Raw genomic sequence first — 24,460 nt, forward strand, 5'->3', positions numbered from 1 at the left:
TTTTATGGATTGCTTGACAGAGCTTTATGGGCGGGACTGTCTGCCACCTCATTGCCTCTGACGGCTCTTTGAGAGAGCACCCGTTGCAAATATAGAGTAAACCCTCTGTTGTGCAGTTTCTGCGCCAAGCGTAAAGGGCTTATACACAAGGCATCAGTAGGGAATCCGCGCTCTAACGTCTGAAGGGCAGATTTTGAATAAGTTAGGATGACAACAGGTTGAGCCAGACAAGACCCTAACTTCCATAATGCCGCCGCAATAGCAACAGATTCGGGCGTTGTGGAGGATACGACAGCAGTAAAGCGTACAGAGCACTTATAGTCCGAAGAAGGAATGTAATGTAAAAAGCCGCTGCGCTAGCAGTTTAACCTTCTCCACAGAACCATCCGTGAAATTTTGAAGATGGCGGACATACTCTGTTTCTAAATGTTCAAGTACGAGCGAAAGCGTTGCTGCAAAGGAGAGTTGCGCTTTGCGCTCACATGGAGAGTTGTGACCTTACAGTCGAAGGTCGTAAAAGCCCAGAGGGGTTTCAACCGTTTCCTTTACCTTCAGACATTAGGGCCCAAAGAACTGGTAGTATTAAATGCCAAGTAGGTCTTCAACTCATATCTCTTTCAGAGCCGCTGGAGCAGGGATCACCCAGCTACCGTCTCTCCTAGGCGGCCAGAATGCTTTAGTAGTCTCTGAGAAGCGAAAAGGCTAAGAGGTTTCGATAGAGAGTCATGAAGTGCTGCATTGATAGCAGCCGCCTGAGGAACTCCAATGGCTCTTCCTATGCCCTTTCTGTGGACAACTTCGAGATGCTCAAGCTGTGATGCCGAGGGGGGAATTAAAGGTAATTGATATATTATGCGACTGACCATTATAGCTTCATGATGTTTGACCATTGAATTAGAATGGTTCACCATTTCCCACATGCAATTCTACGGAGCACATTGAGACGCGAAGATAGAGATAAAGCAATCACGTCGACAGCTTTTTGTCACTGCAGACGAGAGTCAATATTGACGCCCTGGAAACGCGTGTGGTTGAATTTGCGGATGAGAGTGTGACCAAGGTCTACCCTCAACCGCGCTTCACGTCTTCCTACACCCGGAAACAGCACAAAGCCAAATTTTGTAACTGATGCAGACAATCCCACACCTTGAAGGTAAGGTTCTACAGAAAGTAGAGCCTGCCGAGCTATGAGAGCTAAACGCTTCTCTTGGTAACCAGTAATCCAAATACAGATGTCAACAGCATATATTCATATATTAACATGCGCACTTGACTGCGATCTTTTTGCAACGAATCGGGAACCCCAGCAATTATGGCGTTTGACAGCCTGAGGAAAGATCAATTCCTTGAGGCACACCTCATGATAGAACCCTTTCAGCGCTTAAAGTACTCCCTAACCATACAAGAACCGCACGATCAGGTATAAACTTGTAAATCAATCTTAACGTATGGCCTTGTATGCCCGTGCCTTGCGAACTGTTCAGCATTGAGCTCTGAAGCACGCTGTCATAAGGTTCTGCAACGTCAAGAAAAATGGCTAGGTGGAAAGGCCGAAAGCACTGTGGTGCTCAATGTGACTCACCAAGTCTAAGACGCTATCCTGGGCACTGATGCCTCGGAAAAATCCTGTCATACATGTTGGCAATGCCTTGCTGTCCTCAAGCCACGACGATAAGCATTCATTTACCTGCTTCTACATCAACTTAGCTACACAGGAGGTCAATGACACAGGGCGATATAAGGCAAGGTTAGTCATGTCTTTACCAGGTTTCATCAGTACTGGAACTACATGTGCCACCTTCCATCACGGAGGAACATTGCCAGTCTCCTAAACTCGATTGATGAAGTTTAAGAACTCCTTCCTGAGTTCCATTGGCAGATTATGCGGCATTTCGTTTGTGATACCGTCGAGATTTGGTGCACATCGGCGCCGCAGGCTACTTAGCGCAGTCTGAAGCTCACGTAGCGTGAACGGGACGTCCTTGATAGGCCTGGAGGAAACAGGTGGTGTATATATATCCTTTCCAGAATTAGAACGTAACGACGGATTCTGCAAATTCCTCTGCCAAACACGCAATAGGTTGTTCCTCGCGCATTGCAAGAGCTTGTAAAGGCTTTAAAGGGCGAAATTCTCCAGCAAGGCTGCCGATAACTCGCCGTATTCTCGTCACCGGTGAGAACACAGTCAAACGAGCGCCGAATGAGGCCTATTGCGACCTGTACAGCTTGTTCCTGTGCCGTCCAATGGCAGAATGCAGCCTAATGAAAGCCGCCTTCAAGCGCCTGTCGTCCGTCTTCCGCATGAGTTGGCACATCGCCCTTTTCGCTGCGCAAAGGTTCCTGAGTTTTAAATCCGGGCCTAAAAATGATCAGTTAACTTGACCACCGTAGCTGCTGCCAGCTTCCTAGAAATCGTTTTGCCAATAACATCATCAGAAACCCGTTCTAGGTGTTCTCTGTAGTTGTCCCAGTTGACCACAGTGCTGATTTTAGGACCACGCATAAAAAAGCAGGCAGAAAACACATAAATCAGATAATGATCACTTCCAATGTGTTCAGGCGCTGCTGACCACCTCACGCAGACGTCATGTGAGGGCAGGGTTAGGTCTATAACTGTCGCTAAGGCTGGAGGCCGGAAGAATGTGAAGCTTCCATCATTGGCAACACAAACGTCCAAACTGTCAATAACGCCTACGAGTTTTCGTCCACGGGAATCCGTGTTTCCCTCACCTCGGACGGCATGATGGGCGTTGAAATCGCCGCAGATGACTCGAGGAGCTGGGCCGCGGAAGCAGAGCTGTTGTAGAAACAAATCCAAAGCTACCGTCTACCGCGGGGACACGTACACGGGCGCAATAGAAAGGGTTCGAAAGCCGAGCTGTATTCTTGCAGCCGGAACCTCAATGTCATACGTGCAAAGATCGGTAACGCTTAGAGAAACATGTGGAATTCGGCCTCTTATGTAAAGCGCGGCACTTCCAGCAGGAAATGACTTTATGCTGCAGGTTTTATGGGCGACATATCCAGTCAAACAATTCCCGCTTGGCAGGCCAGCTTCAACAGAGCCAATACTGGACCACAAGTCTCTTTCAAGTATACTTTAAGTTCAATTCAGTGGCTTAAAATCCCAGCGCAGTTTTATTGCAATATAAACGGCACTTTTCGGTGGATAATAGATCCACGAGGTTGAACACCATCTATATTAGATCGAAAGGAAGTTCGCCGCGAAGGTGGTAATTAGGGACTCAAAAGAATGCACCAACTGTAGGAAGTTATTCTGGTTACCAGGCGGGATCACTGGAACATGTGAACGCAGGGCCCCAACAAAACATAAAGAAGGTGAGACACACCTTGTCTTTTGAGCTCCTTATTTTGCGCAACGCACTTAAAACATCGACAAAACATGCCGATGGCGACACACTCTTGGCCGCAGTAGCTGGTTTTTTTGCCACTTGTTCATATGAGAGTCTTCCTTGCCATCGAGTCTGACTGTGATCCGTTCTCTCAGCAACATGAACACTTTTTGCTGGAGGTCGAAGAACCGACTTGCACGCATTGAACCTTGGTGTCTTGCTGGACCCAGGTCTCTTATGGACAATGTTGAGTAACACACCAACACAAGACTCCAACACTGGGAACTCGTCTAACCCTGGCACAGGCGTCTCAGTCGGTTGGGTTTTCAGACCAGCAATAAAGGTTATTCGATGATGCAGAGAAGGGGAAACCTCCGAAGCTCGCTGGATAGTCACCACCGCAATTGGCGCAAACAAAACTGGCCTTTCAGGTTTTAAAATCGTGGCCGCCACAGCACCGCTTACAGTGTCGATACTTTGCGCAAACTTTCGCCACATGCCCAAACCGTTCCCATCTAAAACACCGTGGAAGAGCTTGAGTGAAATCGGCAACTTCGTGTTTTGTGATTCCCAGATCATATTTTTGGGGGCGCTCTTAGTTGGGAGCGAATGTCAGCACGATAGAGTTGGTAGGTTTCACAGCCCATTCTTTTTCTGGAGCCGCCACACGACGCACGAGTCATTTCACGTGCAGAACACCTTGTAGCTTCAAATAATCAAGTAGGTCGCTTTCTGAATACCACTTGGATACGCCCTTAATAACATAGGTGTTCTTCATGTAGGAATGGGGCAACCGCATGTTAGCTTTGATGTCACCAATCTAAGAGCATCGCAGGAGCTTTTCAACCTTCTCTTACGTCGAGGCATGCAGCTGAAGAGCACCTTGATGGTGAACCAGCCACGAGTCTGAGATGATTTCAGCAGTGATTGAAAGGCCCCGAAAAGCAAGATGGGATTCCTCTCTCTTAAATCAACCCCTTTCTCTGTGGGCTCAACCACTTCCGGCATCCCGTTTGTTCGTTGCTTGCGATGACTCACCAAATTGAAGCCCTCGTTGTCCACGTCAGCCATATCGGCCACAAACTCGTCACCGTCCACGATCGTTACATCATCCCCACTGATCGAGGAGGTCTCGCTGGAAGGTTGGTCGTCTCCATGTTCTGGTCGCTCCACGGCCTGGGAAGCCATGCCGCCTCTTCCGAGCCAGCCTCCTTAGATTGGCATTGTCTCTTTAGACATTCCGGCGCTAGAGCAGCCGTACTCTTCCAATAGGAACAGTACCGCCTTTAAGATGCAGCCGTCCTCGAGTATTCAAATAAAACTAGCAAAATTAGACAAAATTAGGTAAAGAACCAGCGCTGAGTTGTTGTTGTTAGCCTATCAAAAGATGGCACATACTCACACTGGGGCGACAGCAGGTCGAACAACGTCTTCGTCTTCCTCTCCCTAGCAGATTTAGAGACATTAAAAGGCACCATTCTAACTTACATCAATCCCATGGAGGCCCGATGAATTTTAACTGATTTTTAGCAGATTTAGAGTCAGTTAAAATGTATCAGGCTTCCGTGAGGAAGATGACAATTGTAATAGAGGCTTCCTCTGCCGACTCTGGGGAGGTGTCTAGTAGATTGGTAGTATCAGGAGCGCGGATTAATGGGATTCCACCACAGCTGCTGTCACTTCATCACCCCTGCAGGCAGAGCCCACCAATAAGCCTCGGCGAAAGCCCCGAGGCTTTGGAAGCGTAGTGCTCTTTGAAGGTGCCTTCAAATCAAGGTGTTTGTTAGTCTGGCAATATAGTACCATTGACCTCTACCCTGCAAGTATCTGGCTCATTGTGTAGGGCGCTCGGCTACTCAGCCGGAGTACCCGGGTTCGAACCTAACCGCAACGGCTGCGTTTCAATAATGGTGGCGGGGAAAAGCATAAACTATATATACAGAAAGGTCGTTTGTTTGGGAGGAGACCCCTAGTGGCCTGCTAGGGCCGGAAGGTCGTGCCGAGCAGGGCCGCCTCCCAGTCCTCTTCGCTTGGGCTGGTGAGGGGGGGGGGGAGTGTGCGGAAAGGATTGCTCTGGCATGCCCAAACCATAAGGTAGGTGTCAGCCCCCTCTGTACAGTAGCAGCAGCGCCCACAAAAGGAGGTGTCGAAGTGGTTCAGTACTGTCGGCCACAGCAGTGTATTAGTGAAGAGTCTTAGCTGAAGACGCTCGCCTGCTTTCCTGGCAACGTACTTGCGACGAGAGTCTTGCTAGGGATTGACGATGTCTTTAAATTTTAGAAAAGGTCCGTTGTCTAGACTCTAATCGGTAAGGTAGTCGCCAGGGGCCCGAGAAGTGATTGCTCGGGCGCCTGCGTCTCGAGCCTTATTTCCTCGTAGTCCTCGGTGGCCCGGAGACTAGTATAAGTAGCGGAGCGTAGGTTCTCAGTCCCTTGCTGCCTTGCAAAGTATTCGATAAGCTGTGAGGGAGACCCAACCCTGCTCGTAATTTCGAACAGCTGCTTGCATGTCGGATAGGATATATTGCGCCCGAGGGTTAGAGGCGGCCAGGGCGATGGCCAACTCCTCAGCGTGAGTTGCGCTTGGAGCTCTGACAGAGTGCCCGTCCACCTGTCTTTGCTTGTGTATGACTGCCGCCGTGTACCACCCCATTCTGGAGCGGTGCTGGCCGGCCACATCCGTATAAAAGACGCGGTGTTTTTGCCATAATTACGGTGAAGGGCATACGCCCGGGCCTGCCGTCGACGTACCCCTACTTGCGCGAGCAGGACGAATGTGTCTTCCTACACCTACTTGCGCGAGCAGGACGAATGTGTCTTGGAGGTCACCCTCCATACGCTCATCAAAATGGCGCTCGACCTCCGATCTCCAACTCCAATGCGAGGCTCCACGCGCTGAGGGTGGAGAACGCCTATTGGGAGCTGCATGCAGCGCACATCACCAGGCAATACACGCGTCTTGCCCAGACCATGTCTGGTTGTCGCCTTGTGAACCTGCTACACATTCAACACAACTACCACACCGAGAAAAGGTTTGAGTGTCCGAAGTGTGGAAATGCGCCCTACAAGCTTGACCCCTTCCTCGGAAAATGTCGAAAGAAGACCATAATGAAGCGAAACGCAGAAAGGCCTCCTTTGTGCTGTGAGATTTCAGTGCACGTTAAAGATTCCCAGGTGGTGAAATTATCCCGGAGCTCTTCACTACAGCACCTCTTCCTTCCGTTCTTCTTCCACTCCCTCCTTTATCCCTTTCCTTCCGGCGCGTTGACACGCGAGGCAGTTACTGCGCTACTTCCTTCCTCAATACCGATTTTCAGTTTTCACAACCAAAGGCGCCTTTGTGCTCTCACTTTTTCCATTCGAATAGAGAGAGACATAAGGACTTAAAGGCGAGAGAGAGAGAGAGAGCTGCGGCTTGAGTTCTGCGAAATGAACCGTGTAGTGACTGCCTCACTTTACCGTAGTGTACATCGACACCTAAATCATAACGCATAACACGTTACGCATAACATTACGTGTGATGCGTCACAACTACCGTTGTACCCCCGAAATGAATATATTATGAAGCTAATTTTCTCTTTAAAATATTCGCATACTTATCACTGCTTACTTTTGGGATTGAGAAAACGTCATGGACGTAATACCTACACCTTTATTTGGAGCTTGTGAACTGAGTTTGTTCTAGGAGATCAGTCTTTTTTTCTCGAATGTTGACACAACCAACACACATGCACGCACATATGAGACCAGCCGGGAGGCTGTACAACGAGCAGCTGTGTCATCTTTTCGACTCCAATGACTGCCGGTACTACTAGAGAAAAAAGTTTCTTAGACGCGAGTTCTAGGAAAAACGTTTATTGTAGCTCCATCTCTCTATAGAGTCGCCTGATAAATTGTATGAAGGCATTAAAGGCCTAAATGCTGCTTCCTCTCTTCACAATATAGGGCGATTGGGTAGCGAGGTGGACGTGCAATAAACTTTTTCCCTCGAAAAAAGTTATTTCAGGGCATAGGAAAAAAATTCCCGGCTGCCACACTTAGGGAATAGCTGCAGAACGCCAGCTTTTTATTCGCGATGAAGGCTTTTTCAGGAAAGATTTCAAGGCGGCGATGCGCGCCTTGCGAAGATATGCATGCGGGCGACTATTAAAAATATCAGTATCTGATTGCAAAAGTGGCCCTCTGCTCCGAACAACCAACACTAGCAATGCTTTCCAGCTCCAACTCGTCCGACACTTCCCAAACAATGTAACCGAAAGTGGGAACGTATTTCAGAGAAGCTGCAATTGCTCGGTTTACAGTATTAGTAAATTCTAGAATCTTCTTGGTGGGATGCTTTTCGGCACACTTGCTTGAAACTGCAGCACCCTATCAGGTACGAGTCATTGCCAACAAGTGGCCGGGACAACTGAGGTCCACAATGGAGGAAGGGCATGATGTGGTCTTTCAGAATTTTTACATTCTGGACGCTGGCAAGCAGTACACGACGCACGCGCTGCCATTCCAGCATGACTGGGCACCCCAAAATATTCAACTATACCCGCTTTTACAGCTGGGGAAGAAGCAACGTGGCATGTTCTTTGCTCACCGAAACGGCGTAACAAGGCGGAAATATTTACTACATGACACCGCGCAAGCACCCGCACATCTGCAACACGTCACTGGACGTTACAAACAGGCGGCAACAGTGGCGATCAGTTGAGCTGGTCAGGCAAACAGCTCGGCGAGCGCCACCGGGTGGGAGGAACGAGAAACGCGACACTCCGCCCGCCGATGCTTTTAGACTGAAGCTCATCTGAAAACGTTGGTTGTGACGGCAGTCCGATGGTCAGGAAAACGACAAAGAGGACTTCTAGAAGAAACTTTCTTCGGACTGACTCGCGCCCACAGAGAAATTAACGACTCGGCGACGCCCAAAGCCTTAAGAGTATTCGGCGGTCATCGAACAAAATTGCCCGCCACTCTCGGCCCTGCTCAGTTTGAAGCTACCAACGAAGTTTCCGGATACGGCATGCAAAGTAACCGCAAAAGTCAGGAACAACGTAGCATCGACTCCGCCTGGGCGAGATGAATCTTAACAATCCGGTAACGTCTTGGATGACAAATAAAGCGCTAAATTCGCGTGCCGGTAGCTTTGAAGCAAGAATAATTAACCATTGGAAAGCTTTGAAATAATATGGTAAAAAAAGGCGGACTAGGGGTAGGGGCCATAAATAGGAAGTGTGCACAGTGAATGCAGGATCAAACACGGGCTAATTACCCTATTTCAAAATCAATAGGAAGAAATGGCTTGGACCGGGCATTTAATGTGAAGGCAAGATAACCGATTGTCCTTAATGGTTACAGAGTGAACTCCAAAGGAAGAGAAGCGTAGCAGTGGGTGGCAGAAAGTAATGGTGACTTCCAATCGCAGAGTTGGAGCACTTCTGTAGCAACGTTTCCTGCTCTTTTCGGTGCAACTGTATTCGAAACGCAGATCTGAGGCACGGATCGAGTCTTCCAATCGTAGACAGGGAGCGGTTGCCGAGCTGAGATTGCTCCGTGGAGCAGTCGGGACTGCTCCGCCGAAATCGGCGGATACGACCGGAAGTTTGCGTGACGTTCTTATTCAGCGGCGATAGCGGCGCCCTACATGCTTTGGCCTGCATGCTCTGGCCAGAGCAAGTGTACTCCAATCGCAATTTCAGGTCGCGCGCTCTGCGCCGGTTTCAGGCGCTCTGTCACAGAGCGTGCAGACCGCACCGGGCCTGCGATTGGAATTCGCCATTAGTTTAACGCATGAAATTGAGAAGTTTGCGGGGATTTGGTGGCCAGAGTTGGCAAAAGACGGGGTAATTGGAAGGATATGGGGCCAACCTTTCCCTGCTGTGGGCTTAGCCAGTCAGATGATGAGTAGAGTCCAGCTGGAAGTAGAGAGAAGGATACAAACGCAGGAAAATTGTTATATAATCATCTAAGCCATAATTCATCACCTGCTCGCTGCCTAACTGTCTGTTCAATCCCCCGCCGCAGGCTGTGTCAGCAAATATCACAAAATAAAAACCATCTCGCCTTTGTCGCTGTAACCTACTACCTTATTGTGTGCGTTAGTTTCTAGCTCCAGCGAAAAAAATGGCGATAGCACTGACAAAGAAACGCACTGTTCAATTTCTTCATTGGCGGAGGTGTAAGAACTGCACGGAATTTCGAGAATAAAGAAGAGGCAGAACTTGAAGTCAGAGGACTAGGCAAAAGTTTGTGTGCACTACGATAGCGGTCTGCTCTCGCTGTCTTTCCGCTGCTAATGCACCCAATCAATTCTGTGACCACGCGGTTGTTGACAATGGGATAGGTTCTAGAAATAGCAGGGGTCGGTTATTAGTCGAAGTCGCAGATAGAAATAATTTACGGACCATGAATACCTTCTTCCGCAAACGAGAAAACAGGAAGTCGGTCTGGAAGCGCCCCAATGGTGAGACTAAAAATGAAATCGTCTATGTACTATCCGCTCAACATGGCATCGTTCCGGATGCGGCCATCCTCGGAAAGCTGGTTTGTAGCGGCCACAGAATGGTAAGGTCGCGAATTAGCTTAGACTTGAAGAGGAAACGGAAGAAGCTATTGAAGAGGAAGCCCATTAACAAGTTAGCCGTAGGAGGGAAAGTACAGGAATTTAGGATAGCGCTGCAAAACAGATGTTCGGCTTTAACTGAGGAAGACGATCTGGATGTTCATACATTGAACGATAATCTGACAGCCATCATTACGGAGTGCACAGTAGAAGTAGGCGGTAGGACAGTTCGACAGGATACCGGAAGCTATATCAGAAGATGAAAGATCTGATGAAGAAACGCGAAAGCATGAGGGCGTCTAACCCTACCGACAGAATAGAACTGACAGAGCTATCGAAGTTAATAAATATGCGCAAGGTAGCCGACATAAGGAAGTTTAATATGACGAGAATAGGGCATGCTCTAAAGGACGGAGGTAGCCTAAAAGCGGTGAAGAGGAAACTAGGCATTAGTAAAGACCAGGTGTATGCGTTAAGAGACAAGCAGGGCAATGCCACTAGCAATATGGTTAAGATAGTTAACATAGCCGAAGAGTTCTACAAAAATCTGTACAGTAGCCAATGTAATCAGAGCATTAATGAGAAAGACAGTATTGGACAGCAATGCCTGATTCCGCCAGTAAAAAAAGAGGAATTAAAGAAAGCCTTAGGAGATATGGAAGGCGGAAAAGCGGCTGGGGAGGATCAGGTAACAGTAGATCTGTTGAAGGATGGAGGGGACAACATGCTAGAAAAACTAGCCACCCTGTATACGCAACGCCTAATGACCTCGACCGTACCAGAAGCTTGGCAGAATGGAAACATTATCTTAGTTCACAAGAAGGGAGACGCCAAGGACCTGAAAAATTACAGACCGATCAGCTTATTATCCGTTGCCTACAAAGTATTTACGAAGGTAATCGCTTACAGAGTCAGGGCAAGCTTAGACTTTAATCAGCCAAATAATCAGGCAGGATTTGGTAAAGGATATTTCACAATAAATCATATTCACACTATCAATCAGGTGACAGAGAAATCCGCAGAATATAACAAAGCTCTGTATATAGCCTTTCTTGATTACGAGAAAGCATTCGAATCAGTGGAAACTTCAGCAGTCATATAGGCATTGCGTAATCAGGGGGTAGAAGAGCCTTATGTCAAAATACTAGAATATATGTACAGCAATTGCACAGCTACTATAGTCCTCCATAAAGTCAGCAATAAAATTCCAATAAGTAAGGGCGTCATTCAAGGAGACACGATCTCGCCACGGCTATTCACTGCCTGTTTTCAGGAGGTATAATGAGGCATGAATTGGAAACATTTGGGAATAAGAGTAAATAGAGAATAACTAAATAATCTGCGATTCGCTGATGACATTGGCTTAATAATAATAATAATAATAATTGTTTTTTTGGGGAAAGGAGATGGCGCAGTATCTGTCACATATATCGTTGGACACCTGAACCGCGCCGTAAGGGAAGGGATAAAGGAGGGAGTGAAAGAAGAAATTAAGAAGAGGTGCCGTAGTGGAGGGCTCGCGAATAATTTCTACCACCTGGGGATCTTTAACGTGCACTGACATCGCACAGCACACGGGCGCCTTAGCGTTTTTCCTCCATAAAAACGCAGCCGCCGCGGTCGGGTTCGAACCCGGGAACTCCGGATCAGTAGTCGAGCGCTCTAACCACTGAACCACCGCGGCGGGTTGACATTGCTTTGCTGAGTCACTCAGAAGGTGAACTGCAAGTCATGATCAATGAGTTAGACAGGCAGAGCAGAAAGCTGGGTCTAAAAATTAACATGTAGAAAATAATGTTCAACAGTTTAGCAAGGGTACAGCAGTTCACAATTGGCAGCGAGAGCCTGGAAGTTGTAAAGGAATACGTCTACTTAGGGCAGGTAGTGACTGCTGATCCGGATCATGAGAGGGAAATAACTAGAAGGATGAGAATGGGGAGTGGCCATATGGCAGATTCTCTCAAATAGTGGCTGTTTACCAATTTTCCTCAAGAGAAAAGTGTACAACAGCTGTATATTACCGGTACTCACCTACGGGGAAGTAACGCAGATGCTAACGAAAATTGTTCAGCTTAAGTTAAGGACAACGCAGCGAGCCATGGAAAGAAGAATGATAGGTGAAACGTTAAGAGACCGGAAGCGGGCAGAGTGGGTGAGTGAACTAACGCGGATGAATGACATCCTAGTCGAACTCATGAGGAAGAAAGGGGCTTGGGCAGGGAATGTAATGCGAAGGCAAGATAACTGCTGGTCCTTAAGGGTAACGGAGTAGATTCGAATCGAAAGTAAGCGTAGCAGGGGGCGGGGAAGGTTAGGCGGGCGGATGAGATACAGAAGTTTGCAGGCAAAGGGTGGATGCATCTGGCAAAGGACAGGGTGAATTGGAGAGACGTGGGAGAGAGAGGCCTTTGCCCTGCAGTGGGTGTAGCAAGGCTGCTGCTGCTGCTGATGATGATGATGATAATGATGATGAATTCTGTGATAGACAGGGATAAATTATATAGTGTTTAATTTTACCAAGTGTTCACGAAGTTGCTGACTTAATGTCTGCGTAAGGAATGCGAACCGAACTAAATAATCAGTGAACGGCAAGGGCGTATTTTAGTATTAGAATAAACTGGCTTCGTACATTACAAAAATAAGCCACGTTTTGAGTTTACAATTTAGAAACTTAAAACGCAAAATAGCCCACACAAAGACGAAGTTTGCTTAAGTAAGCATTTTTGAATGATTTTCATTTCCTTAAGAAATTAAATTGAAGAGTTTAGTAAGCCATAACATTTTAGATACTTAAAAACCAAGAAACGCAGACTCAGGTACGCTCTTTCAGATGCATGTTTAACAACTTGTGCGTTTCAAAGCTCCCATACCTTGGGCATCACTTCTGTGACATACATAATCAATTTCCGAACGAACCTATACGGATCGCCTTGGCACATTTCACATTAAACAATAGTAGGTCCTCATCTTGAGATAAACACGACGAACCCTCTCTGCAATTCTTCTTTCTGTTTTGATAACCACGTTTATTGCTTCGAGATCTTTAGTTTACCAGAGCGAAAGAAAACCGCACTTGTACAAATTCTATGCGATTGATAATGGCGACCGCTCTATTTATAAGGGTTTAAGTTCGGTTATCTAGAGGCTCTTCTTCAGGAAGGCGCTTACACAATTAAAATTTAAGAGACGCATAAGGAGCAAGTGTGCTGTTGCAGACTACTGGGTGTAACATCAGGTAAAAGGCCAAAGTGCTTTCTGCAGTTCAATTTTTAAGGGGTTCCAATTTCTAACCTCCACTCGAACCCAGCGGTTTCTCTGAGTCTGACCGCTCTTACATAGATAGAAAAAATAATGCCAAGTAATGACTGCACGACAAAGGCACGGACTCTTTCAATCTTGAGCCGACCACCACAGACAGTGAAAGCAGCGGAAAAAGTCAGCGCTGAACCACATATAACTGGATGCCTCTTGACCGAAGGAAGGCGGGCATTCCGATGTGCCTGATGAGACGCCACCTAAGCCGCTTTCTGACTCTAATCGCTGAACCTCAGGAGTGCCCCAAAGAGAGCAAATAACTTTCTTGCAAGGTTGGAGAATAGGGTGGAGTGCGCAAGCGGAATAGGTGGCCTTACGCTGGCTAAAGATAGGGTTAGAGTGTTGCAAGTGAAATCTGAGGTGCGTCACACTCAGCTGCTTAATTTACTTCACAGTGCCACCGCTGGTGCTTCACAGGTTGCCTGCCCAAGGTATCGGGTAATTGCAGCCGGTTCTTCTCCTGCCCAGCTTTGCTACTTTGTGGTAATAACCGTAGATAGTGCTCCCAAAGGAAGTGTTGCTTGAACCTAGTGAAACATTTCTGAGCATTAACCATCAAGAAACACTTATGCTGCTGTGATAAAGCGGTTTTTTGATCACCTGGTGAGAGCCTTACAAACCGCTGAAGACAACTATTACCGAGCCCCTTATGGTACTACTGCGGGAAATGTGTCGTTAATGTTCCCCGCGGTCAATATCTTTTAAAAGCTGTTGAGTAGCGCTTTACCTCCCTGCATTGATATCTTAGGCAAACTAATGCATGAAGTCCAACAGCCCGCATCTATTTTGCATGGCACTGGGAAAGCACATCTTAGTGCAGCCAGGCGCGATATGGCTGAGCTAAAGACGGATCTGTACGCTTTGGTGATCTCTAATTTCCATCAGCCAATATCTCACTACAGGGCCCTACAGTCTTACACCTGGGTATCTAAGGCTGAAGCCAGCGATGTAGGGCAGCACGAGAATGTCCACTGCGGCCACAAAAAAGCTGCTCGTTATAATTAGGTGCAGCACTCTGGGAATAATGAGCAATGTTTCTTTAATCCTTTTTTTATGTACATAGTGGGCAGTATAGTTAGGTCTATGCAGGAAGGATACTTCACATGGCGAACAAAGAGTACGAAAAAATTTCACGGCAATTCGCATCATGAAAGGCGTGAAACATATTTTGTAAGCCAGTGTTAGCTTTAGGGGCATTTCGGCTCAAATTTTGTTCTAATCGGTGATGATAAGGCGAATAAAGAGATTACGCTCGGTCCGAGTGGACCAGAAGCGAAGGTTGACCGAGTTCGATGACCTAAAATGTGTTTAGTGCGCTAGGTGCATAACTCTCATCGTAGTTTCGCCGATGGTTGTTTGCCCGAGGCCTCTCTATGTGACCTTCAGGTTGCTCGGGAAGAGCAACGTGGGTTTTGCAAGTCCCACGGCCGGCAATCCTTGACATCGCACGGCAGTGGGATCCAAACCCAAGACCTGCGAACATCGCATCTGGTGGCCAGCTACTGAACTGCGGCGAGAGGTGTCCGATTTTCACCTTGACGGGGTATATATGTGTAAGGCAACCGAACGTTAAGAGTGTTAACCTGCACCACCCCCGTCCACAGCGGGGGACGTAGTACGTCCTGTATCACCGCGAGTGCCACCTAGGATCGTGATCGTACAACGAGAGCGCCAGCTGCGGGCGCGCAATCCTGTGCTATTTTCGCATCACGACAGCCAAAATCGAAGCCCTCTTTGGCTATTGAGCAGGAAGTGAAGGGAAAAGAGAGGCTCGTTATTACATATGTGTGACGGAAGCCAAGAATCACCGAAACCAAGGTGGATAAGATATCTTTTAATAAAATTTCTTGTGTTCATTATTAGTAGAATAATATGGTATATATTTTCAACATAACTTAACCAATAACAGTGAATCACTGTGATCCATCAAGCGGAAAGCGCCTGGGAGCCATTTCTGTAAAGTTTTTTTCTTGGGAGGGGTTTCAACTCGGGCACATTGTAGCAGCCTTTATGCAACGGCTATAAGTACTCGCCTGGAATAATCATGTAACACTTTGAAGAAGACTGGTCCGCAATTGAAACGTCAGAAAACCCTTGCTACGTTTTAAGCGAATGTCAGCCTACTTTTTGTGTGTGTGTGTGTGTGTGTGTGTGTGTGTGTGTGTGTGTGTGTGTGTGTGTGTGTGTGTGTGTGTGTGTGTGTGTGTGTGTGTGTGTGTGTGTGTGTGTGTGTGCGTGCGTGTGCGTGCGCGCGCGCGCGCGCGCGCGTGTGTGTGTGTGTGTGTGTGTGTGTGTGTGTGTGTGTGTGTGTGTGTGTGTGTGAAGGAAGCCAACAGCTACCGAAATCAAGGTGCACAGAGGAATGTTTATCTTTTGTTTTTGTTAATTTGTAATGTAGATAAATGACAGAATAACACTGTTTAATCTGTCGCTTAAAGAAAATTACTTGTAAAGTAGCGGAAAAAAACAACCATGCCCCGCTGCGATCCGAACCCACGACCTCCGAATATCGCGTCCGGTGCTCTACCAACTGAGCTACGGCGACGGCTGTCCAGTCTGCTGCTTTCGTGCGTCTTGAGAGTGGTCACTAGTACGATACTCGGAGGTCGTGGGTTCGGATTCCACTTTCGGCATGGTTGTTTTTTCTCCTGCTTTAAAGCAATTCTTGTTAGGCGACCGATTAATCGAAGTACTGTTCTGCAATTAATTGGCACAACAAATTAAAAAAAAACATTTCCCTGTGCACCTTGGTCTCGGTGACTATTGGCTTCCCTCTTGTTTGTCAAATGAGCCCCTCATTTTCTTTATATATGTATATATGTAGAGCGGCGTATGCCCTTCGTTTAAGGAAACATTTTTAGTTGAATTGGAGGACCGATCTTTTTCAAGGGCTATGACTTTTGAAAATCACTGTTGACAAAGGTCGGTCCTCCGATGAAAATTTTTGAAGTAAAAATGTTCCCTTTAAACGAAGCGTGTAATCGCTCTAACTCTCTCTCAGCTTCGTTCATGGGAAACATTTTTTTACTTGAAGTTTTGATAGGATTGCCAATATTTCTCAAGATATATATATATATATATATATATATATATATATATATATATATATATATATATATATATATATATATATATATATATATATATATATATATATATATATATCCACCTGGCGGATTGCTCACAACCCGTGGGCAGGTGGTAAACCTACCACAAGGCACGCTCCCAACAAACACATAACGGCTAAATGCAGGACATTTCCACTAATCTTTAGAGCAGTAAAATATTGTGCAGTGCTATCTAAGGCTGACAATACAAAGAAAAAGAAACCCAGATAAGCAACACCAGGAGTGAAAAGAGAAGGCGCTTATTTCCACAAGAGGAAGGCGTAGTTATGGGCACTTGTAATCATTAGCAGGCGCGTCTTCCTGGAGACGACGGCTGCAACCATGGAGGGTGGCTGGAATGACGGCGGTGGCAGCACGAGGCAGCGGAAGGTGAGCAGCAGAAGAGCAAAGTGTTTTACGTTTGCAGGGTTATTAGGAGTGATGGCCTGCGTGCCTCTCCAAGTGCAGCGAGCTGCCATCCATACGTGAGCCACAGGGGTCAGGGCGGGCGGGCACCCAGCACGAAATAATAGCACTGTCCTCTAATTGAGGTCTTTCAGGTGACGACCGCCCGGTTTCTTTAACGATAGACTCACCAGCCGCTTTACGTTTCCTTCTTTTTCACGAGTTTTCCAAACGCCATGCTTGACTACTGCCGTGCAGGAGCTGTGGTGCACCGTGGCTTCCGCAGTATGCAAGGCTCGCTCGTTGTGCTAAGAAAAGTACTGTGCCTTTCTCCGAAATCGAGGTTGGCCATTAAGTCTAGGAGCTCCTACAATCCAGTCCAGAGCTCCCGCTTACGCAAATGGTTCTGCACCCTTTTGCTCACTTACCGCTAATGCGAGTGCTAGAAGGGTGTCATGGTTTCTTGGGAATAGCCTGCCACTTGGGGGCGGCCGTTCGATGTGCTCTTTGACAGAAGGTAGTTCTAAATGCCCAAAGCTTATTTTTCTTCTGCAAGGATTGTGAAACTGCGAAATAGATTTTCAAATTACAAAATTCGCTGGTAGGTCATTAGTTGCACCTTTTCAATTACCGTCAGAAGTCGTGCCCAACTGAACTATCGTGAAATGTGGTACTTGTTGCTGAAGCTTAACTGACTCAGTGCATACCACCTCTGACACTGCGCTGGCTTTGCTGTGTGCACTGATAACTGACCGCCTAGCAAAAGGAATTTTTGTTGCTGTTTTACCCACGGGAATCTCTAACGATGGCGAGCGTATTGCTATGCAATGTATGCATTACTGAGAATCACCATCATTTCAAGATATGTTCAATAAAACGAGGACGTTTTTGTTTGTTTTTAACAGCAAAAAAAGAAGCTTAATATTATTTAAACTTTTGCTGCAGCTATGATCTCTTGCGCTTGCCTCCGTACACTCATAATCATGACACATATATCACATAATGTATGAAGCACACAGCCTTGCGAAGCCATTACTCTATCTAAACTGTGTGTAATCCTGAAAATACTGAGGTATCATTCACCTACTGGATTACGGTACAGAGGTTTTGTGTTGCTTTCGAGGTTACACCGTGCGTTCCCTTTTTTTATTCATATCAAGGTAAACCAGGCGTGGCCTGCTTGACTGCAGACCAATTCTTTCTAATTTTTCGTGTGCTGCTTTCGTGTTATGTATTCTGAAGTCCCTTTTTGTTTGTTACGGTTTGCTTGCATTTCGTTTCTGTACATTACGTAAACTGTTTAGAAGCAATTGTTCTAATTCTACATGCTCACACTTAACTATTCTCCTTTGTAAGTTTACGCGCCTCACTTGTTTTGAGCTGCCAGCCGTCTTAGTCTCGGAGCATAACATAAAGGTGCGGTTTGTGTCCTTTCTAGAATGGCCCTTTATGTGCTAAAGTGTGAAAAATGAACTCATTTGATTTGACAGAAAACCGAGGAGGTATTGCAGCTCTAAAATACAAAAATCTAGTCGACCGTACGCTTTACAACCAAGCAGCCACCGCTGTGGCTCAGTGGTTATCGCCGTCAGCTGCTGAGCCGAAAGACGTGGACTTGATTCCGGCCGTGGCGGTCAAATTTTGATGCAGGCAAATTTCGAGGGGCCGGTAAACGATGCGATGTTTCTTCACGTTAAAGAACCCCATGTGGTCGAAATTTCCAGAGCCCTTAATTACGGCGTCCCTCATTGCCTGAGTCGCTTTGGGACGTTGATCCTCTATAAATCAAACCAAACAGTGCCATTCAATGTCATACCATAACACAGCGTACCATATCACACCCCACCATGCCATATGAAACAGCGCCGTACCGTACAACAGATACCGTGATATAACATGATGCGCGATATCATACTATATCATACAATGCCAAGGGAAGTCTTTTCAACTCTGAACAACTTGTTGAAAAGTACATTATACCTCTGTGAGAGTTTGTAAGTGTTTTACAGTGTTTCTGCGCATCCCCATATATTACTTGTGTCGTCGGTTGTGTTGCATTTGCTTAGGAGTATTATCACAAAGAGCATTACGTCTGTGATGTCGTTGCAGAACGGAATTGCTGAATTTCGAGAGAGTCACCATTTATAACAATAATAATAATATTCATAACGATAATAGCTAGTTTTGGGGGAAAGGAAATTTCGCCGTATCTGTCTCATATATCGTTGGATACCTGAACCGCTCCGCAGGGAAAGGGATAAAGGAGAGAGTGAAAGAAGAAAGGAATAAAGAGGTGCCGTAGTGGAGGGCTCCGGAATAATGTCGACCACTTGGGGTTCTTTAACGTGCACTGACATCGCACAGCACACAGGCGCATTAGCGCTTTGCCTCCATAAACACGCAGCCGCCTCGGACGGGTTCAAATCCGGGAACTCCGGATGAGTAATCGAGCGCCCTAACCACTGAGCCGCCGCGGTAGCAAGCCTCACTGAATTTGTTAAATGGCAGCTGCAAGGCAATTTATTCTTTGATTGAAAAGCTGACTAAAAGAATTAAAAATCTTGGAGTCTTGGGTCGTCTGCCAATTCCGACCGCGCATTGGCCTGCGCCGTAGCGTGCACCCTGTGAATCAGTCCTCGTTGCTGGTCGGGGTCCTGGCAGTGCACAATGTCCTCCCACAGTTTAAAACTGGGATTATGAAGAGCACACATTCATGAATAGATATTTTCTCATCGATGAGGGTATATTACTGTTTTGTACGCGCAGCCTTAACGCTAAATACTAGCGGCTCATATAAAGTTTGGGAAATAAAAAAGAAAGTAAACCTAAATACCGTATCTATGCTTTATATGTTATTTCAGTGGATTTTGTGAGTAGTTTCCACAAGGTTCTAATATGATCTGCATAACGCCATACAGAGTTCGTAATAATTTTGAATGGTTCATTAGCGATCTCGATAGTGAGTATAGACTTCATATTCTGTACGCAGTTCTTCGTGTTGAATTTACTGAAAACATGAAGTTATGGTAATCATGAAAAATATTACTTCAGATGCATTTATCGTTATGGCAATCCTGTTTACGATACTTTTGCAGGGTGGGGAAAAACTCGTATGTACTGCAGCATAAAGGCGATGTGTACTAAATGAACATACCTGTATAAGGAATGAAAGTATCGAAATGTAAACAATATAAAATACAATATATTTTTTACCACCTCAATTCTTTTCAACCAACAGTTGAGTTCACAATGGAAGAAGAAGCCGCCGGAAGTATTGCTTTTCTCGATGTTCTCGTTCTCCGCACTCTCGATGGGCTCGCCACTACCGTATACCGAAAGCCCACACATATCGGCAAGTGCCTCGATTTTAAATCTGCCTATCCTATAGGCCACAAACGCTCCGTCGTGTCCGCTCTGTTCAAGCGAGCTTGTCATCTATGTTCTAGTCCTGGCGTTCTCCCTTCCGAGCAGCAGAAAGTTCGCGTCGACCTTGAAAATAATGGCTACCCCCGTCAGATGCTAAACAATCAAGAACACCGCTGTAAGGAACCTGCACAGCCCCAGTTTGTTGGGCAACAGAAACGCGCGACTGTCCCGTATTACCGGGGTACAAGTGATGCTCTGCGTGAATATTTGCCAAATACGGCGTTCGAATTGCGCACGTACCGTCCAGCAAGCTGAAACAGCAGCTGTGTCACGTGAACGAACGCCTAGAGCGCACATGTTAATCCGGCGTTGTATACAAGATCCCCTGCAAGGATTGCGATACATCATAGATTGGCGAGTCAGGCGATTTTAAAAGAAGAATAAGGGAACACAAGAATGGCGTCAAGAAAGGTCGCACTTCCTCCAACGCACTTGCAGAACATGTCAAAATGATGCAACACTCCATTGACTGGGAGAACGCCACAATCTTGGACACGAAGAAACCTTTATCTTCACGATTACTTCTCGAATCATATTAGATACAGACGACTAAGAATTCAATCAACAGGACGAGAGAGAATCTCCCCGATATCCACGCCCACTCACTGTGCAGTTAAGTCCGCTTATAAGTAGCGGCCCATTCCGCTCATCCTCATTGTGAACAAGGGACCCGTGCGGGTCTCTAAACGTCATGTGTTAAATATTTTTCTTTGGGGAGTGTATGTTTCTTGAGCTTCCAATTTACTCTACACTGTGATCATCCGGCAGACTCAGGGCTGATAATAAAAATGTTGATTACGGTAACATGGTTCCCGTTGGACTGGCAGCCATCCGCACGGTCCCGCCAGTGGACCCTTGCTATCGCACTATACAGGGTGTTTTATCAAATACATTACACAATTAAAAGAAAAAGGTTTGTGAGTTAGAAGAGCGCTTTTTTTCGGCGTTGTAGTACATCACGACGGCGATAACATATGCTGCACCTGTGTTTTGTGTTCATCTCGTGTAATAATATTAATAATAATTGGTTTTTAGGGAAAGGAAATGGCGCAGTATGTCTCATATATCGTTGGACACCTGAACCGCGCCGTAAGGGAAAGGAGAAGGGAGGGAGTGAAAGAAGAAATGAAGAAGGAGGTGTCGTAGTGGAGGGCTTCGGAATAATTTCGACCACCTGGGGATCTTTAACGTGCACTGACATCGCACAGCACACGGGCGCCTTAGCGTTTTTCCTCCATAAAAACGCAGCCGCCGCGGTCGGGTTCGAACCCGGGAACTCCGGATCAGTAGTCGAGCGCCCTAACCACTGAGCCACCGCGGCGGGTGTCTCGTGTACCTGCAGAATGCAGAAACTACGTCTTCCCCGGGAGCTTCACCCTAACAAGTAGCGCTTTAAAAAGCGAATTCATATAACGGGCGGCACAGGGAAAAACGTTAGACCACAATACGGCTTGGGCCACCACCGTCGCCCCCGAATAGTGAATTTAGCCCTCCCACACCCTCACCCCTCATGTCTTTCCTCCCTAGCCCTCATCTCATCATGCCTTCCCTCCCTCGCGTTCACCTCATGATGTCGTTCCACCCTCACCCTCGTCCTCACGTATTTTCTTCTCCCTATCTTCCCTTACCCTCGCTCCATTGATTGAAATCCTCATGAGGTGAGGTTGAGGGATCATGAGGGTTCGGCCTCGTGAGGATGCCCATCTCTGGTCCCGAATAATTTAGACCCCTTGGGATCTTTCACGTGCACTGACATCGCACACCACACGATCTCGGCTTTGCAACACGGCGGATAAGGCAACGAACAGCACGTTTCAACTAAGAAGGAAGCAGTAACGTGAGCTAATGTTAGCGGGGATAAGAATTTGGCGTTTAAGCTTCGTCTTTAAGATTGAGACGCGGCAGCGTGCTGCGGCGTTGCGAAGGGGTGCACACAACGCCATCGCCAGAACGGCGTGACGCGTTGCCCGTTGGACAATCAAGGAAAGGACGCCTGTCTCACATATCTTACAATTCTCGCTGGACACCCGTACCGCGCCTTAAGGAAAGAAATTTTTTGCCCTTTACGGTGCTGTTCAGGTGTCCACCGAGATGCGCCATTTTTCGCTCGCGAACAACGCCGCCACAGATAAGTGCTTTTCTGCGACACGAGCTCCTTAACGCTGTCGCGTTAAAAGGGGGGAGGTCAAGTACACGTTATGGACTAATATCGCCCAGCTAAAGCGGTAAGGTAGTACGCTACCCCAAAAACGTCTCTTTTTTTAAATTGCTTTATGGGGAAAGGAAATGGCGCAGTTTCTGTCTCATATATCGTTGGACACCTGAACCGCGCTGCAAGAGAAGGGATAAAGAATGGAGTGAAAGAAGAAAGGAAGAAAGAGGTGCCGTAGTGGAGGGCTCCGGAATAATTTCGACCACCTAGGGATCTTTAACGTACACTGACATTGCACAGCACACAGGTGCCTTAGCGTTTTTCCTCCATTAAAACGCAGCCGCCGCGGTCGGATTTTGGAGTTGGAGCTGGAGTTCCCAGGGTTGAACCCAACCGCGGCGGCTGCGTTTTTATGGAAGGAAAACGCTAAGGCGCCCGTGTGTGGTGCGATGCCAGTGTACCTTAAAGATCCCCAGGTGGTCGAAATTATTCCGGAGCCCTCCAATACGGCACCTCTTTCTTCCTTTCGTCTTTCACTCCCTCCTTTAGCCCTTAATTTACTTCGCGATTCAGGTGCCCAACGATGTGTGAGACATACTGCGCCATTTCGTTTCCCCAAAAACCAATTAATATTATTGTTATTATAAACTCGTGACCTCCATGACCCTTATACAGAGTTTACGTGCTAAGACAGTTAGGTACAACGATCACCGAAAACACTCTGGGGCATGAGGGACCATCGACCACATATTTTGTGCGTGCCCACAATCCCCAGGGGTAGAACAAAATCTACGTAGAGAAGCCTGGAAGACCGTGCTACGAAGATCAGACCCTACCAATGAGCGACGCCTGGTTCATCTGGCGGAAGTACACCCAACAAGCCATGGGCTGCCTTCCAGCCTTTTAATTCACGGGCTCACGGCTCCCGCCTTCCCATGCACGTTTAGAGGGGCTGGGGAGGGAGCTGAAACATTTATAATGGAAATAAAAGTTATTTTAATCCGTCAATCAATCAATCAATCAATCAATCAATCAATCAATCACGCTAAATTCGTTGCAGCAGTGCTCCAAAATATATTCTGCACTTTTGTGTGTCGACCGCGGCGGCTGCGTTTTTATGGAGGAAAAACGCTAAGGCGCCCGTGTGCTGTGCGATGTCAGTGCACGTTAAAGATCCCCAGGTGGTCGAAATTATTCCGGAGCTCTCCACTACGGCACCTCTCTCTTCCTTTCTTCTTTCACTCCCTCCTTTACCCTTCCCTTACGGCGCGGTTCAGGTGTCCAACGATATATGACAGATACTGCGCCATTTCCTTTCCCCCCAATACCAATTATTATAATTATTATCACTTTTGTGTGCAAGTGAAAAATGATGCCTATGCTTCCGTGCTGACCGTTCATTGGTAAAGATTGCAACAGTTACAGCCAATTTAGCGTTGTTGCCACTCCATGCAACGCTCAAGATGGTCTGCCATCGCCAGTAAATCAAACGAAATTTTTCCGACCTGGACCAGCGCTCGAGCACTTGTTATGTAATGTACAGCTGCAGCCCCTGTCCTGTGTTATTCTATAAGATTATATTGTTTCAAGTAAGTTTTTTTGTCGCGAAATTGCTTTTTTTTTAGGATAACCCACCATCTTCTCTGTATTTGTCGAAAAAAAAATCGCCCAGCCCTGATTAAGCTGTGATGAGGAGAGAGAGAGAGAAAACTTTATTGGGAATATACATGGAGGAAGTATGAGAGGGCCGTGAAGGGACCCTCCCTTACAAACACTAGGTGGGCTCCTCGTTACAGGAGCCCATTGGCCTTCAGGGCTGCTCGGGCTCAGACGACTAGGGCCTTTTGGCTCGTTAGGTCGAAGCAGTTGAGCAGGGCTGCCTCCCAGTCCTCCGGGGTGGGGTTGGGTTTGGAGTCTAGGTTCGCGGTTGACTGGCATGCCCACACCATGTGGTAGATATCCAAGGACTTCTCCTCACAGTGTGGGCATTTTCCCGTGCAAGCGGGATCAAAGAATTTCAGAACTGCTGGGCACAGCAGAGTTTTGGTGAAGAGACGGAGGAGAATGTGTTCCTCCGTCTTAGTGAGGTCCTTGCATGGCTTGGGAAAGATTGAATGTTCAGATTGGTAAAGTTGTGTTATTTCCTTAAAGGT

The sequence above is a fragment of the Amblyomma americanum genome, chromosome 5 (assembly GCF_052857255.1).
Source record: "Amblyomma americanum isolate KBUSLIRL-KWMA chromosome 5, ASM5285725v1, whole genome shotgun sequence".
Taxonomy (NCBI): Eukaryota; Metazoa; Arthropoda; class Arachnida; order Ixodida; family Ixodidae; genus Amblyomma; species Amblyomma americanum.